This window comes from Miscanthus floridulus, chromosome 9 (assembly GCF_019320115.1).
Source record: "Miscanthus floridulus cultivar M001 chromosome 9, ASM1932011v1, whole genome shotgun sequence".
Taxonomy (NCBI): Eukaryota; Viridiplantae; Streptophyta; class Magnoliopsida; order Poales; family Poaceae; genus Miscanthus; species Miscanthus floridulus.
Genome location: NC_089588.1, coordinates 110,297,234 through 110,315,665, shown reverse-complemented (window position 1 = coordinate 110,315,665; position 18,432 = coordinate 110,297,234). Strand labels below are relative to the sequence as shown.

The 18,432-nt window shown below is 43.9% G+C and overlaps 1 pseudogene; it reads left to right on the top strand.

The window, feature by feature from the left end:
* Nucleotides 1-1,288: 1,288 nt before the first annotated feature.
* On the top strand, nt 1,289-18,403 carry LOC136480560 (xylanase inhibitor protein 2-like; annotated as a pseudogene).
* Nucleotides 18,404-18,432: the final 29 nt, after the last annotated feature.

Sequence of the window (18,432 nt, the reverse complement as noted above, 5' to 3'; positions counted from 1 at the left end):
GGCAACGGTCGTGGAAGACCGTGTTCCCTTCCTCGTAGAATCGGAGCTCTTCCATGGGCAAGTACGGTGCCGTCCGGTGGAGAAATGCTCGCCGAGATGATCACGTAAGCAAGGTCAACTAGTACGGATGGTTATTTATTCACACGTCCCGATATCGTCGCAGTAGTCTATCAATCACCGTACCCAAACGTAGTATATATATAAATATAAACGATAATCGATTGTTATGTGTGTACACTCCCATTCTTCTGTTAATTTGCGGAAATATCATGTGAATTACTTACCTGCCGCAGTAAAAGACGAGAACACAATGATCATTAAAAATATCATTGTTTAGAGATATAGATAATTTTATAGTTTCTTAGTTTTATTTGTTTATAAAATGAGAAATTTATAGTGTATTAAAAAATGAGTATAGAGAGTAGATGGCAACTGCTTCCGGGTCCTTGGCCTCTCATGGGTTTCCAAAGCGACTTAGGTCGGGCCTCCCTCTCATTCCATGTGGCAAGTGTCATGTTGAGACGAAGATTGTGATGGAGTACCGAGTGAAGAAGGAGGGTCCCAATAAGGATCGTATCTTCTACAAGTGTTCGGATCGCAATGTGAGTTATTTTATCATATTTAATGATTATGGTTAGTTTATACCTATTTTCATGATGGTTGTGATTAAAGTTCTAATTTTTTGTTTTAATTTCAGTGGGATGGCAGTGGACGATGTTTAGGCTTCTACTAGGAGAAAGAGTATGTTGAACTCGTGCAAAAATATTTTACACAACAGGCAGATACGGCGGCTAATGAGGCAGTGATCCAGCCGAAGAAGCCCAAAGATGTTGCACAATCGGAGGATCTATCTGTTTTAGTTGAGATTGGTCGTGAAATCCTTGTGCTCCTGAAATGTATTTTAGCTTTAGTTCTTTTAGTGGTAGTTGGGATTGTCTACATTGTAGCGATGCTTTCATAAATTTGTACCTTTTGTGGTGGCACACATGTTGTATAGATAATTAATTATGATCTAGGTTTTAATATGGTATTTATGTCATGTAATGCAGATGAGCCAGCATTGGATGTACAATGCTGATCGCCACTCCCAAGAGTTCATTGACGGCATGCATTCTTTGTTACGTGCAGCCGAGGCAAACAAACGCGACGGTTTCATATGCTGCCCATATGCCATATGTAAGAATACGGTGGAATATCCTTGCTAAGGACTCTTCATTCACACTTGTTCAAGTCAGGTTTCATGCCAAACTATATTTGTTGGACGAAGCATGGAGAAACCGGCGTTGTAATGGAAGAAGGTGAAGAAGAACAATGGGACGACAATGATATTATTCCCGATGGTGTGTGCTTCAATGATATTACAATGGGAGAAGCTGAAGAAGAGGTAGCTGCAGAAGATGAGCATGCTGATGATCTTTGTCAGGTCATTCGTGATGCACAAAGAGAATGTGAAAGTGAAAAGGAGAAGATCAAGTTTAAGGGGATGCTAGAAGATCACAAGAAATTGTTGTACCCAACTTGTGATGCAGGGCAGAAAAAGTTGGGAACCACACTAGAATTGCTGCAATGGAATGCAAAGAATGGTGTATCTGTTAAGGAATTTGGAGAGTTACTAAAAATCGAAAAGAAGATGCTTCCGAAGGACAATGAATTGCCCGCCACTACCTACGAAGCAAAACAGGTTGTCTGTCCTATGGGGCTAGAAATCGAGAAGATCATGCATGTCCTAATGACTGCATCCTGTGCTGTGGCAAAGAGTATGAGAAATTGGATGCATGCCTAGTATGCCATGCATCGCGGTATAAGATCAGGCGAGATGATCCTGGTGATGTTGAGGGCAAACGTCCGCGAAAGAAAATTCCTGCCAAGGTTATGTGATATGCTCCTATAATACCACACTTGAAACGTCTATTCAGAAACAAAGAACATGCAAAATTGTTGCGATGGCACAAAGAAGACCGTAAGGTAGACAATATGTTGAGACACCCTGCTGATGGGTCCTAGTGGAGAGCAATCGACAGAGAATTCCCGGAGTTTGCAAATGACGCAAGAAACTTAAGGTTTGCTTTAAGTACAGATGGTATCAATCCTTTTGGAGAGCAGAACAGTAGTCATAGCACTTGGCCTGTTACTCTAAGTATCTACAACCTTCCTCCTTGGTTATGCATAAAGCGAAAGTTCATTATGATGCCTGTGCTCATCCAAGGCCCGAAGCAACCTGGCAATGACATCGATGTGTACCTGAGACCACTTATTGATGAACTTCTCATTTTGTGGAATAAAGAAGGTGTACATGTGTGGGATGAGTACAAATAGGAACACTTTGATCTGCGAGCATTGTTGTTCGTAACAATCAATGATTGGCCTGCTCTAAGTAATCTTTCAGGACAGTCAAACAAGGGATATAATGCATGCACACACTGCTTCGGTGATATTAGAGGTGTATTCTTGAAAAAATGTTGAAAGGTCGTGTACCTTGGCCATCGTCGATTTTTTCCTGCAAATCACCCTATAAGAAAGAAAGGCAAGCATTTTAAAGGGAAGGCAGACCACCTGACTAAGCCTTGCAACCAAACCGGTGAGGATGTACTCGATATGGTCAATGATGTGAAAGTCGTCTTTGGGAAAGGACATGGCAGCCAACATGTTCTGAACGACGCTAACAGTCACACACCCATGTAGAAGAAGAAGTCCATATTTTGGGACCTACCCTATTGGCAAGTCCTAGAGGTCCGCAGCTCGATCGACATGATGCACCTAACGAAGAATCTTTGTGTGAACCTGCTAGGCTTCATGGGTGTGTATGGAAAGCCTAAGGACACATTTGAAGCACGACAGGACCTGCGTTGTTTGAGAGAAAGAGACAACCTGCATCTAGAGAAGACAGATGATGGATGCCATTACTTACGTCCTGCCAGCTACACTCTAAGCAAAGAGAAGGAAATCATGTTTGAATGCTTAAACAACATCAAGGTACCATCTAGATTCTCCTCGAATATAAAGGGTATTATAAATGTGCTAGAGAAGAAATTATGTAACTTAAAGTCCCATGACTGTCACGTTCTCATGACGCAATTACTTCTAGTTGCATTAAGAGAAATTCTACCTCCAAATGTATGTCTAGCCACCGTGAAGCTATGTGCATTCCTCAATGCAATTTCTCATAAGGCAATTGATCCAACTGATCTAGCTAAACTACAGAATGATGTGGTTCAATGTCTCGTCAGCTTTGAGTTGGTATTCCCTCCTTCCTTCTTTGATATCATGACACACCTCCTAGTTCACCTAGTCAAGGAGATTTTCATTCTCGGTCCTGTGTTCCTACACAACATGTTCCCCTTAGAGAGATTCATGGGAGTCCTAAAGAAATATGTTCACAACCGTGCTCACCCAGAAGGAAGCATCGCCAAGGGCTATGGAACAGAAGAGGTCATTGAGTTCTATGTTGACTTTATTCCCGACCTTGACTCGATTGGTGTTCCTAAATCGAGACATGAGGGGAGACTAAGCAGAAAGGGGACACTAGGGAGGAAAACATATATTGGTACGGAGGATGATTATTTCAATAAAGCGCACTACATAGTTCTACAGAACTCCTCTTTGGTAGATCCATATATTGAGACACACAAGGATCTCTTATGATCCGAGTTTCTAGGGAAGACTGAAGCTTGGATTACACGTAAGCACATGGAAACTTTCAGCGATTGGTTGCAAAAAAAATGTCAAGGTGATGAGAGCATCCATGAGCAACTGTATTTATTGGCTATGCAACCATCATGGCATATCGTCACATACAAAGGGTATGAGATAAATGGGAACATAGTCTACACAGTAGCCCAAGATAAAAGGAGTACCAACCAAAATAGTGGTGTCTGCATAGATGCCATAGACCCGAATGGGAATAAACAGACATATTATGGTCGCATAGATGAAATATGGGAACTAGAATATGCACCTACTTTGAAGATCCCATTGTTCAAGTGCCAATGGGTCAAGGTGACCGGAGGCGGGGTAACAGTAGACAACGAGTATGAAATGACAACAGTAGACCTTAGTAATATTGGGTACAAAGACGAACCATTCGTCCTTGCCAAGGATGTGAATCAGATGTTCTATGTCAATGATATGTCTACCAAACCAAAAAGAGGGAAAAACGATAATGACTCAACCAAAGAGCCAAAGCGCCACATAGTTCTTTCAGGGAAAAGAGTCATCGTGGGAATTGAGGACAAGTCGGACATGTCAGAAGATTATGAAAAGTATGACCGAATTCCGCCCTTCAAAGTGAACAAAGACCCTAGCATCTTGGTAAATGATGAGGACACTCCATGGTTACGACGCGATCATAACCATGGGACATACATAAAGAAGAAGTTCACTGCTGTGCCCACTTGATGATATAGTGATTTAATGTAGTGTGTGTTTGAGATATTATGTAATAATTGTGAATTCAGATGTTTATTATGTCGTATTTCAAATTAAATCAATGTTTGATTTGGTGGGATTTCTCTCTCGAAAAGTTAAATTAGGATATTGAGTGATGAAAAATTAAAATATTAACGTTAAAATGATGTGAAAATAAATTTCCTGTCCAAAACCAATAGTTTTAATAATTTTAATTAAACACTACATTTTTGCATTAACGAAATAATAAATATTAGTTACATTATGTTTTATAATTATAACAAAAAATAAAAAAGTTAGGTTATAGATTTTTCCTATGTGCAATAAAGAAAAAGAAAATCCATATTTTTAACAAAATAATTTTATGCCTTTTATTTAATTTACTATGTATTTAACAAGAAAATCCATATTTCTATTAAAAAATTTGCTCAAAACAGGTGGGAAACGAAACTGTAGCCCACCTTTACTCCCGGGTGGGAAGCCCACCCGGGAGTAAAGGTGGGTTGCAGTTTCGTGGCCCGCCAAAAAAAACCCTTTACTCCTGGTGCGTGTTACCAACCGGGAGTAAAGGTTACTCCCGGTTGGTAACACGCACCGAAAGTAAAGGGACCTTTACTCCTGGTTGGTAACATGCACCGGGAGTGAAGGACCTTTACTCCCGGTGGGGGGATGGCACCGGGAGTAAAGGGGTATGGCATATATATACCAGTGCCATCTTCTTCCTTGCGTTCTTCGCCGATTCCTCTCCCCCTGCACCCACACCACTCGGCCCACCACACTGAGGACGTCGCCGCCACCCCGCCCGACGCCGGTCGTCGCCATTGCCTTGCACGCGTCCGTGGTCCCCATGCCACCCCGCGCGCCGATGACCTCGCGGCGCCAGCTGCTGCCCGCCCTGGCTAGACGCGCGGGCCACACCGTACCCTCCAGCGCGTGTTGACACAGCGCGACGACGAGGCTACCAACACGCGTGGCTTCCTCTCCTCCATTCCCGAGGTACGTACGTACGTTCTACGATGGTAATGATTCTCCGCGACTGTCGTATGTGCGTGCTTGGTGGTTCATAATTTTGTTCGTGATTTGGCGATCTTGATCGAACAATGCGGTGGCGGCGCTGATGTCGGGTGATCCTAGGTATAAGTTTCATGGCTAATTAATTCATACGTGTATGTGTGTTGTTAAAATTTTATTTTATAAATGGAAAGATCAAAGGTGGAAGTTTGTTGCAATTTAAAATGGAAGGTAGTTCGATGGCATCTCAAAATGCGCGACATCTACTTAAAGAGCTAGCGAAATGGAATATCGGAGTTCTCTTATGCGACCCAGCTGGGCTGCTTGAGTTATTATATATTGTTACAGTACATAACTGGTACAACAACGTATAGTTGGGGTCTAACGGCATGGAATACTAGATAGTTGGACCACAAGTTAGGGCCCCTTCAATTAGTCAGGAATGGAGCTGGGAATTATTCCGGCTTACCAACATTATACAAATTAGTGAACCATTTCGACCGAGTACTCCCGGTTGGTGGCTGGCATATGTATATGGCCCCTGGTATATAAGCGCCATGTGTTTCTATGTATACGGCAGAGCACCGCCACCCTCGTTCGCCATAGGGTTTATACAGCGAAGCACCGCCGCCCTCGTTTGCCCTAGGGTTTAGGGTTTATACGGTGGAGCACCGCCGCCCTCGTTCATCCATGTGTACAAACATATATATGGTGGAGTACGTGGAGCACCACCACTCTCGTCACACCGTCCTCTCTCGTGGCCTAGTCGATCAACATTCGTATTATCGTTATCATTAACGCTAAACAATCACACTAGGGCGAATTGCGTCGGTGACTTGGGCGAACCGCGTTGTTGATGTCACCGACATGGTTCGCCCTAGTCACCGACGCAATTCACCCTCGGCCGTTTATGTATAGCCCTAATTTGCCCTAGTACCGACGCAGTTCGCCCTAGTGTGGTGAATTGCATCCATGACCGAGGGGCAAGATTTAATAATGCATATTATTCGTAGATTTTACGCATGTAAGCAAAGATTTGACGTACTATATATTGGTTTTGTTTTTTGAAGCTAGATGGCCGACCCGAGAAACATGGATGAGGAGGAGTTGATGATGAATTTGATCAACACTGGCACTCAAGTTGCCGGCGATGATGGTGCTAAAAATAACATGCAAGAGGATGTAGATGATGGGAGTCAGTACTTAGCTCTTGAACAAAATGAGCAACAACATATTGGCCAAGTATATATTTTTTTATTATTAGCTATATATATTATCATATGTCTTATGTGTGCTCATGACATTAAAAATAATGTTTATATTTTGTAGCCCTCTGGATCGACATCAACAACTACAACGAAGAGTAAAAATGTTCGAGGTCCCAAAAAGCCATTGGAGGGCCGCTTCATCATCTTGGAGTTCAATGTGGATACAGGCGAACCGGGGGGCCAAATAAAACGAAATTCGTGCACCACTGTGGTTACCTTGTATGGGACCGGCTCCCGATCAGTACCCGTGAATGGAAGAAGAAGACCAATGCTCCTCATATCAGTTCTATCTCCAATCGTGACAAGACGTTAATTTGGAATGATGTCTTGGAATATTTCACGCTCCAAACAGATGGTTATGATGATATAATAGATGGTGATGAATTGAAGGAGCGAGTTAGGGATTGGGCAATGAAGAAGATGGCCACCTAGTTTTAGACTTGGAAGAAACACCTATACACGACGTATGTCAAGAAGAACATAGCACCAGATTTTACTGTCCTAGGTCCGATCTCAAAGCAGAGGCCCTATTGGGATGAGTTTATACAGTACAAGACATCGGAAGAGAGTGTGAGTCAGGTGATAAAGAACCAACGTAATGCCCAATAGAAGACATACCACCATAACTTGGGATCAGGTGGCTACCTGACTGCCATTAAGAAGTGGAACAAAATGGAAGTAGACCTTCTAGCCAAGGGTATCACACCAGAATCACTCGAGTGGGGAGAGCGTGCAAAGAATTGGTTTTTCACTCATGGGGGAACACTGGACCAGGAGACAGGGAAGTGCATTTATGGCGCAAGACTATAAGAAGCAGCAGAAAGATTGTTTTATGCTTAGAGAGCTACTACTAGTGGTGCGTTCAGGCCCAACAGAGAGAAGGATGAACTGACATACGCCATCGGGACTATTGAACACGGTGGCTGAACTAGAGGCAAAGGAAGTGTCTTGTGGGAGCATGGATTCCCTCAGGACAGACCTTCCTACAGAAGCCGTCAGAGAAAGAAGGAAGAAGAGGCACAGTGGCTCTAGAGGTTGGAGGAAGCGGTGCGTGAAGCACAGGAGCAGGAAAAAACCTTGAAGCGAGAATGCAGGAGGAAATCAGAAGGCAAGTGCAAATAGCAGTGAGTGCAAGCAAACAGGCATCAGAGCCAAGAATCAACATTAGCCAATCTATTCAGTTGAAAAGCAGCTGCGCTTCCATAGAGATACCAAATCAAGGGGACACAAGACTGTGCTTCCCTGTGGATGACGTCACTGAACCTTGTACATCGTGTGAGCTACACATTCCGAAGGGGAATTCCACAATCAAGGTGGCTATTGGTCTTGTTAATCCTATCGACCGAACCAAGACACCAAGAATTCATGGGAATATAATCCAAGAAGGATATGCTACCATCTCGGTAGATAAAGCTGAAAAAGGTTTTAGTGATTTGCCTCTTGACATTCCTAGAGGTGATGGTGAGAAGACTCTAGGAGAAGCAGAGAAGACATTCATTCTATGGCGCAAGCGCTACAATATCATTCCCGGCCATAGGTGCGGATGAAAACACTACATCATTAATTTATATTGGCTTAAATAATTAACAATCTGCTCATAATAATATGTCATTCCTTTTTTTTGTAGCAGATCCTCCCCCAACCTAAATCTAATTATTCAATCATCAGATCATCATAGTGCTCTGTACAATGACAATATGTTGGAAGGCGAGGCTGCATCCACACCATCTCCAAGGAGGTCTCCAACGCCGCAGCCGCCACCTCCAAGGAGGTCTCCAACGCCACTGCCACCACCTCCAAGGAGGTCTCCAACGCCTCCCCCACCCCCACCTACCAAGAAGCCAAGTACTAGCAAGAGGCTAGCCCCGCAAATGAAGAACCAGTCCTCGCCGGCAAAGAAAGCCACCGTGAAACCAAGGGCTATTCCCAAAATAATATCTGAAGAGAAGGAAGAAGTAACTGATGCATATAAAAAAGATATGTCCAGATTCTATGACAAACTTAAAAAGAATCAAAAAGCAAGGAGAAACCCAAAGAAACCATACTTCTTTGTAGCTCCAGATATTCTAAGAAAAAAGGTGGCTTCTTACCAGCAACAACAGCGGGAATCTCGTAAGCCGTCTAAATCAACGTTAACGGACTATGACCGCGCTCTCACCAAGTCAATTGAGGTGGCACAGAAAAAGAAGCAGGCAGGGAAAGGAGTTGCACAACTCGGACAACAATCGCACCAATTAGTCCCCCCGCTAGTTGTTGGTAATGAATATGGTTCGAATTTAGGATTAATGCATCAGGCAAACATACCTCCGGATGTCGATTTGGATCACCTTGGTGAATTTATTGAAGAGACAGGTCTCGACCTTTACCAGATGTTTGGTGATGGAAACATTGAGAGTGTGGCGGAGGTTGATATTTGGAAGAAAAAATTTGTACTAGGCCAGCGTCTATACAACCCTCAAGCCTTATGTGATCTAGGGACGCAAATGTACCTACTAAACAAGTGGTACTTGTAGACGTCTACTGGTGGAGACTTCTGCGTTGGTGTCAGAATTAGAGACGAACATTGGTTCCGTGGCGATGATGTTATGTATGTTGACTTTGTAGAATTTCATCAACTATGCCACCTGACCTCTCTGGACAAAGTTATCATTAGCTGCTATTGCCTGTAAGTAATAATTCTTTCGATCTATTATTAAACTCATCATATGTGTGTATATGCATATAAATTATCCTAACAAGTAATATATATATGCAGATTTACAATGACAGAGCTCAGAAAGGAAGGCTGCAATGAAATTGGTTTTGTTGATCCCCATATAGTATTCAAAGACCCAGTTACTCCAAAGCCTAATTGGAAGTCTGAGTCAGAGAGTAACCTCATGAACTTCTTAGTGAACCAACGCCACAAGAAGGATATACTCTTTCCCTACAACTTCAAGTGAGTGTTAATAATGTCGATCATCCTTAATGGCTCATATGTTGATTCTAGTTAATTAATGAGTGTTATGCGTTATATCCTATAAACACATGCAGCAATCACTGAATATTGATGGACATCGATCTGGTGAAAAGTCACTTGATAATCTATGACTCGATGAGAAAACCACAACAAGACTACCAAGATATGATAGATATTATCTAGAGGTAATTTCGGTATCTCTAGCAACTATATATACACACAAACATGATGATTAACTATATCTGATGACGTGGCAAATTTTTTATTGGGCAGTGTTTGGAAAACCTTTATTGAGAAGCAACACATGGGAAAATGCAAAGCGCTACTGAATGTAATCCCTTTGAAAGTAAGTCCCCTAAATCGCATCATCGTTATTAATTAAACATATAGCTTTCACCAGATCACCAAATTAGATGACAAATCTTTTTCTGGTAAAGTGGTGTCTAAGGCAGGAACAGGGGAACAACTACTGTGGTTACTATGTTTGCAAGTTTATCAAGGTGGTCTCCTAAAGAACTCCTATAGAGAGACTCAAAGTACGTTAAAAATACACTATATATTCATTTAATTATTATTATTGATTATGTTACTATGTCTTTATATATATATGTATGTACATACATTAATTTATTTTCCTTTAATTCGAACCTGTAGGCTCGATGGTTCGAGGAAAAGGTCATACGGCAAGACCAAATCAAAGCAATTCAAGAGTCTATAGCCGGATTTTTTAATGACCAGGTCATCGATTCCAAGAGCGAGTTCTACTTCGACCCAATACTGCCATGGAAGCCAAGCTAGAGGATGAGAGGAAACTTGTTATATCACAACAACTATAATGCAATCTTTTGTAATATATGCACATGAAATAATATAATGTAAAATATACATATGCATGCATGCATGTAAATATATATATGATGCATGCATGCATATATATATATATTTCTATGCTTGAATTGTGTGATTTAATATGTTCATTGTGCTTGAACCAAAACATACTATACGCGCGTATAAATGTATAATTAGCAACGTATAATACGACTTCAAAAACCTATTTTGAAAAGAAAACAAAAAAATGAAAAGAAAAGGAAAAAGAAAAAAAACCTTTAGTCCCGGTTCGTATTACCAACTAGGACTAAAGGGTGCCGGCCATCGTGGCATGTTAGGAGGCACCTTTAGTCCCAGTTGGTGTTACCCATCGGGACTAAAGGTCTTCCTTTAGTCCTGGTTCCTGACCCGGGACTAAAGGACCCCCTTTAGTCCCGGATGCTTGCTCCCGGGTGGGGAACCGGGACTAGAGGCGGTTCCCCACCGGGAGTAAAGCTCTGTTCTCTACCAGTGCCTCCTAGCTGCGCTTGTCCTCGTCTCCCTGCTAGCACTGGTAGTCGGGTCGCAGGCTGACGGCCTCGGCGACGTGGCCGTCTTCTAGGGCCAGATAAAGGACGAGGGCATGCTACACGAGGCCTGCGACATGGGTGCCTACACCATGGTCCTCATCTCCTTCCTCCGTGCCTTCGACCATGGCAGGTACTTGCTCGACCTCTCGGGCCACACGCTCGCCGGCCGGCGTCGGCGACGACATCAAGCACTACCAGTCCAAGGTAAAAAATTTGCTCAAAACAGGTGGGAAACGAAACTGTAGCCCACCTTTACTCCCGGGTGGGAAGCCCACCCGGGAGTAAAGGTGGGTTGCAGTTTCGTGGCCCGCCAAAAAAAACCCTTTACTCCTGGTGCGTGTTACCAACCGGGAGTAAAGGTTACTCCCGGTTGGTAACACGCACCGAAAGTAAAGGGACCTTTACTCCTGGTTGGTAACATGCACCGGGAGTGAAGGACCTTTACTCCCGGTGGGGGGATGGCACCGGGAGTAAAGGGGTATGGCATATATATACCAGTGCCATCTTCTTCCTTGCGTTCTTCGCCGATTCCTCTCCCCCTGCACCCACACCACTCGGCCCACCACACTGAGGACGTCGCCGCCACCCCGCCCGACGCCGGTCGTCGCCATTGCCTTGCACGCGTCCGTGGTCCCCATGCCACCCCGCGCGCCGATGACCTCGCGGCGCCAGCTGCTGCCCGCCCCTGGCTAGACGCGCGGGCCACACCGTACCCTCCAGCGCGTGTTGACACAGCGCGACGACGAGGCTACCAACACGCGTGGCTTCCTCTCCTCCATTCCCGAGGTACGTACGTACGTTCTACGATGGTAATGATTCTCCGCGACTGTCGTATGTGCGTGCTTGGTGGTTCATAATTTTGTTCGTGATTTGGCGATCTTGATCGAACAATGCGGTGGCGGCGCTGATGTCGGGTGATCCTAGGTATAAGTTTCATGGCTAATTAATTCGTACGTGTATGTGTGTTGTTAAAATTTTATTTTATAAATGGAAAGATCAAAGGTGGAAGTTTGTTGCAATTTAAAATGGAAGGTAGTTCGATGGCATCTCAAAATGCGCGACATCTACTTAAAGAGCTAGCGAAATGGAATATCGGAGTTCTCTTATGCGACCCAGCTGGGCTGCTTGAGTTATTATATATTGTTACAGTACATAACTGGTACAACAACGTATAGTTGGGGTCTAACGGCATGGAATACTAGATAGTTGGACCATAAGTTAGGGCCCCTTCAATTAGTCAGGAATGGAGCTGGGAATTATTCCGGCTTACCAACATTATACAAATTAGTGAACCATTTCGACCGAGTACTCCCGGTTGGTGGCTGGCATATATATAAGGCCCCTGGTATATAAGCGCCATGCTGTTTCTATGTATACGGCAGGAGCACCGCCAGCCCTCGTTCGCCATAGGGTTTATACAGCGAAGCACCGCCGCCCTCGTTTGCCCTAGGGTTTAGGGTTTATACGGTGGAGCACCGCCGCCCTCGTTCATCCATGTGTACAAACATATATATGGTGGAGTACGTGGAGCACCACCACTCTCGTCACACCGTCCTCTCTCGTGGCCTAGTCGATCAACATTCGTATTATCGTTATCATTAACGCTAAACAATCACACTAGGGCGAATTGCGTCGGTGACTTGGGCGAACCGCGTTGTTGATGTCACCGACATGGTTCGCCCTAGTCACCGACGCAATTCACCCTCGGCCGTTTATGTATAGCCCTAATTTGCCCTAGTACCGACGCAGTTCGCCCTAGTGTGGTGAATTGCATCCATGACCGAGGGGCAAGATTTAATAATGCATATTATTCGTAGATTTTACGCATGTAAGCAAAGATTTGACGTACTATATATTGGTTTTGTTTTTTGAAGCTAGATGGCCGACCCGAGAAACATGGATGAGGAGGAGTTGATGATGAATTTGATCAACACTGGCACTCAAGTTGCCGGCGATGATGGTGCTAAAAATAACATGCAAGAGGATGTAGATGATGGGAGTCAGTACTTAGCTCTTGAACAAAATGAGCAACAACATATTGGCCAAGTATATATTTTTTATTATTAGCTATATATATTATCATATGTCTTATGTGTGCTCATGACATTAAAAATAATGTTTATATTTTGTAGCCCTCTGGATCGACATCAACAACTACAACGAAGAGTAAAAATGTTCGAGGTCCCTAAAAAGCCATTGGAGGGCCGCTTCATCATCTTGGAGTTCAATGTGGATACAGGCGAACCGGGGGGCCAAATAAAACGAAATTCGTGCACCACTGTGGTTACCTTGTATGGGACCGGCCTCCGATCAGTACCCGTGAATGGAAGAAGAAGACCAATGCTCCTCATATCAGTTCTATCTCCAATCGTGACAAGACGTTAATTTGGAATGATGTCTTGGAATATTTCACGCTCCAAACAGATGGTTATGATGATATAATAGATGGTGATGAATTGAAGGAGCGAGTTAGGGATTGGGCAATGAAGAAGATGGCCACCCTAGTTTTAGACTTGGAAGAAACACCTATACACTGACGTATGTCAAGAAGAACATAGCACCAGATTTTACTGTCCTAGGTCCCGATCTCAAAGCAGAGGCCCTATTGGGATGAGTTTATACAGTACAAGACATCGGAAGAGGAGTGTGAGTCAGGGTGATAAAGAACCAACGTAATGCCCAATAGAAGACATACCACCATAACTTGGGATCAGGTGGCTACCCTGACTGCCATTAAGAAGTGGAACAAAATGGAAGTAGACCTTCTAGCCAAGGGTATCACACCAGAATCACTCGAGTGGGGAGAGCGTGCAAAGAATTGGTTTTTTCACTCATGGGGGAACACTGGACCAGGAGACAGGGAAGTGCATTTATGGCGCAAGACTATAAGAAGCAGCAGAAAGATTGTTTTATGCTTAGAGAGCTACTACTAGTGGTGCGTTCAGGCCCAACAGAGAGAAGGATGAACTGACATACGCCATCGGGACTATTGAACACGGTGGCTGAACTAGAGGCAAAGGAAGTGTCTTGTGGGAGCATGGATTCCCTCAGGACAGACCTTCCTACAGAAGCCGTCAGAGAAAGAAGGAAGAAGAGGCACAGTGGCTCTAGAGGTTGGAGGAAGCGGTGCGTGAAGCACAGGAGCAGGAAAAAAACCTTGAAGCGAGAATGCAGGAGGAAATCAGAAGGCAAGTGCAAATAGCAGTGAGTGCAAGCAAACAGGCATCAGAGCCAAGGAATCAACATTAGCCAATCTATTCAGTTGAAAAGCAGCTGCGCTTCCATAGAGATACCAAATCAAGGGGACACAAGACTGTGCTTCCCTGTGGATGACGTCACTGAACCTTGTACATCGTGTGAGCTACACATTCCGAAGGGGAATTCCACAATCAAGGTGGCTATTGGTCTTGTTAATCCTATCGACCGAACCAAGACACCAAGAATTCATGGGAATATAATCCAAGAAGGATATGCTACCATCTCGGTAGATAAAGCTGAAAAAGGTTTTAGTGATTTGCCTCTTGACATTCCTAGAGGTGATGGTGAGAAGACTCTAGGAGAAGCAGAGAAGACATTCATTCTATGGCGCAAGCGCTACAATATCATTCCCGGCCATAGGTGCGGATGAAAACACTACATCATTAATTTATATTGGCTTAAATAATTAACAATCTGCTCATAATAATATGTCATTCCTTTTTTTTGTAGCAGATCCTCCCCCAACCTAAATCTAATTATTCAATCATCAGATCATCATAGTGCTCTGTACAATGACAATATGTTGGAAGGCGAGGCTGCATCCACACCATCTCCAAGGAGGTCTCCAACGCCGCAGCCGCCACCTCCAAGGAGGTCTCCAACGCCACTGCCACCACCTCCAAGGAGGTCTCCAACGCCTCCCCCACCCCCACCTACCAAGAAGCCAAGTACTAGCAAGAGGCTAGCCCCGCAAATGAAGAACCAGTCCTCGCCGGCAAAGAAAGCCACCGTGAAACCAAGGGCTATTCCCAAAATAATATCTGAAGAGAAGGAAGAAGTAACTGATGCATATAAAAAAGATATGTCCAGATTCTATGACAAACTTAAAAAGAATCAAAAAGCAAGGAGAAACCCAAGAGAAACCATACTTCTTTGTAGCTCCAGATATTCTAAGAAAAAAGGTGGCTTCTTACCAGCAACAACAGCGGGAATCTCGTAAGCCGTCTAAATCAACGTTAACGGACTATGACCGCGCTCTCACCAAGTCAATTGAGGTGGCACAGAAAAAGAAGCAGGCAGGGAAAGGAGTTGCACAACTCGGACAACAATCGCACCAATTAGTCCCCCCGCTAGTTGTTGGTAATGAATATGGTTCGAATTTAGGATTAATGCATCAGGCAAACATACCTCCGGATGTCGATTTGGATCACCTTGGTGAATTTATTGAAGAGACAGGTCTCGACCTTTACCAGATGTTTGGTGATGGAAACATTGAGAGTGTGGCGGAGGTTGATATTTGGAAGAAAAAATTTGTACTAGGCCAGAGTCTATACAACCCTCAAGCCTTATGTGATCTAGGGACGCAAATGTACCTACTAAACAAGTGGTACATTGTAGACGTCTACTGGTGGAGACTTCTGCGTTGGTGTCAGAATTAGAGACGAACATTGGTTCCGTGGCGATGATGTTATGTATGTTGACTTTGTAGAATTTCATCAACTATGCCACCTGACCTCTCTGGACAAAGTTATCATTAGCTGCTATTGCCTGTAAGTAATAATTCTTTCGATCTATTATTAAACTCATCATATGTGTGTATATGCATATAAATTATCCTAACAAGTAATATATATATGCAGATTTACAATGACAGAGCTCAGAAAGGAAGGCTGCAATGAAATTGGTTTTGTTGATCCCCATATAGTATTCAAAGACCCAGTTACTCCAAAGCCTAATTGGAAGTCTGAGTCAGAGAGTAACCTCATGAACTTCTTAGTGAACCAACGCCACAAGAAGGATATACTCTTTCCCTACAACTTCAAGTGAGTGTTAATAATGTCGATCATCCTTAATGGCTCATATGTTGATTCTAGTTAATTAATGAGTGTTATGCGTTATATCCTATAAACACATGCAGCAATCACTGAATATTGATGGACATCGATCTGGTGAAAAGTCACTTGATAATCTATGACTCGATGAGAAAACCACAACAAGACTACCAAGATATGATAGATATTATCTAGAGGTAATTTCGGTATCTCTAGCAACTATATATACACACAAACATGATGATTAACTATATCTGATGACGTGGACAAATTTTTTATTGGGCAGTGTTTGGAAAACCTTTATTGAGAAGCAACACATGGGAAAATGCAAAGCGCTACTGAATGTAATCCCTTTGAAAGTAAGTCCCCTAAATCGCATCATCGTTATTAATTAAACATATAGCTTTCACCAGATCACCAAATTAGATGACAAATCTTTTTCTGGTAAAGTGGTGTCTAAGGCAGGAACAGGGGAACAACTACTGTGGTTACTATGTTTGCAAGTTTATCAAGGTGGTCTCCTAAAGAACTCCTATAGAGAGACTCAAAGTACGTTAAAAATACACTATATATTCATTTAATTATTATTATTGATTATGTTACTATGTCTTTATATATATATATGTATGTACATACATTAATTTATTTTCCTTTAATTCGAACCTGTAGGCTCGATGGTTCGAGGAAAAGGTCATACGGCAAGACCAAATCAAAGCAATTCAAGAGTCTATAGCCGGATTTTTTAATGACCAGGTCATCGATTCCAAGAGCGAGTTCTACTTCGACCCAATACTGCCATGGAAGCCAAGCTAGAGGATGAGAGGAAACTTGTTATATCACAACAACTATAATGCAATCTTTTGTAATATATGCACATGAAATAATATAATGTAAAATATACATATGCATGCATGCATGTAAATATATATGATACATGCATACATATATATATATATATATATATATATATATATATATATATATATATATATATATATATATATATTTCTATGCTTGAATTGTGTGATTTAATACGTTCATTGTGCTTGAACCGAAACATACTATACACGCGTATAAATGTATAATTAGCAACGTACAATACGACTTCAAAAACCTATTTTGAAAAGAAAACAAAAAAATGAAAAGAAAAGGAAAAAGAAAAAAAACCTTTAGTCCCGGTTCGTATTACCAACCGGGACTAAAGGGTGCCGGCCATCGTGGCATGTCAGGAGGCACCTTTAGTCCTGTTTGGTGTTACCCATCGGGACTAAAGGTCCCCCTTTAGTCCCGGTTCCTGACCCGGGACTAAAGGACCCCCTTTAGTCCTGCATGCTTGCTCCCGGGTGGGGAACCGGGACTAGAGGCAGTTCCCCACCGGGAGTAAAGCTCTGTTCTCTACCAGTGCCTCCTAGCTACACTTGTCCTCGTCTCCCTACTGGCACTGGCGATCGGGTCACAGGCTGACGGCCTCGGCGACGTGGCCGTCTTCTAGGGCCAGATAAAGGACGAGGGCATGCTACACGAGGCCTGCGACATGGGTGCCTACACCATGGTCCTCATCTCCTTCCTCCGTGCCTTCGACCATGGCAGGTACTTGCTCGACCTCTCGGGCCACACGCTCGCCGGCCGGCGTCGGCGACGACATCAAGCACTACCAGTCCAAGGGCATCCTTGTGCTCCTCTCCATCGGCGGGCCCAGCGCCGCCTACTCCCTCCCCTCACCAAAGTCAGCGGCCGACGTCGCCGCCTACCTATAGGACGCCTACGTCGGTGGCTCCTGCGCGGGCGGGTGCATCCCGTTCGGCGATGCGATGCTAGACGGCGTCGACTTCTACATCAACGACCAGGGCGGCATGGTGGCAGCGCACTACGACGAGCTAGCCACACGGCTCTATGTGTACAACAGGAGCTACCATGGCCGGCTCGGCATCACGCTGACAGCCATGGTGCGGTGCGCGTACCCGGACCGGCCGAGCGTGCAGGCATCACTCACGATAGGGCACTTCGCCCGTATCCACGTCCGGCTGTATGACAGCTTTAACTGCACTATTTTCGCCAGGGAGGATGCGGAGAAGTGGATGGTGGAGTACCCGGCCAGCCAGGTGTTCGTCGGCGTGTTGGTGGAGGAAAAACGTGGCCAGGGAGTGGGGCACCGGGGACCTCAAGGACCTCTACTATGGTATTATGCGGTTTGTCGAGGAGCTGCCGAACTATGGAGGACTCATGGTCTGGAACAGGTACTACGACAAGAAGAACCACTTCATCCACTACACCACGACACCAGGATTTGCGATGGATGGTCTGACGCTAAAAGCGGCTACCTGCGATAGATAACCTGACACTAAAAAGTTATAGCGACAGAC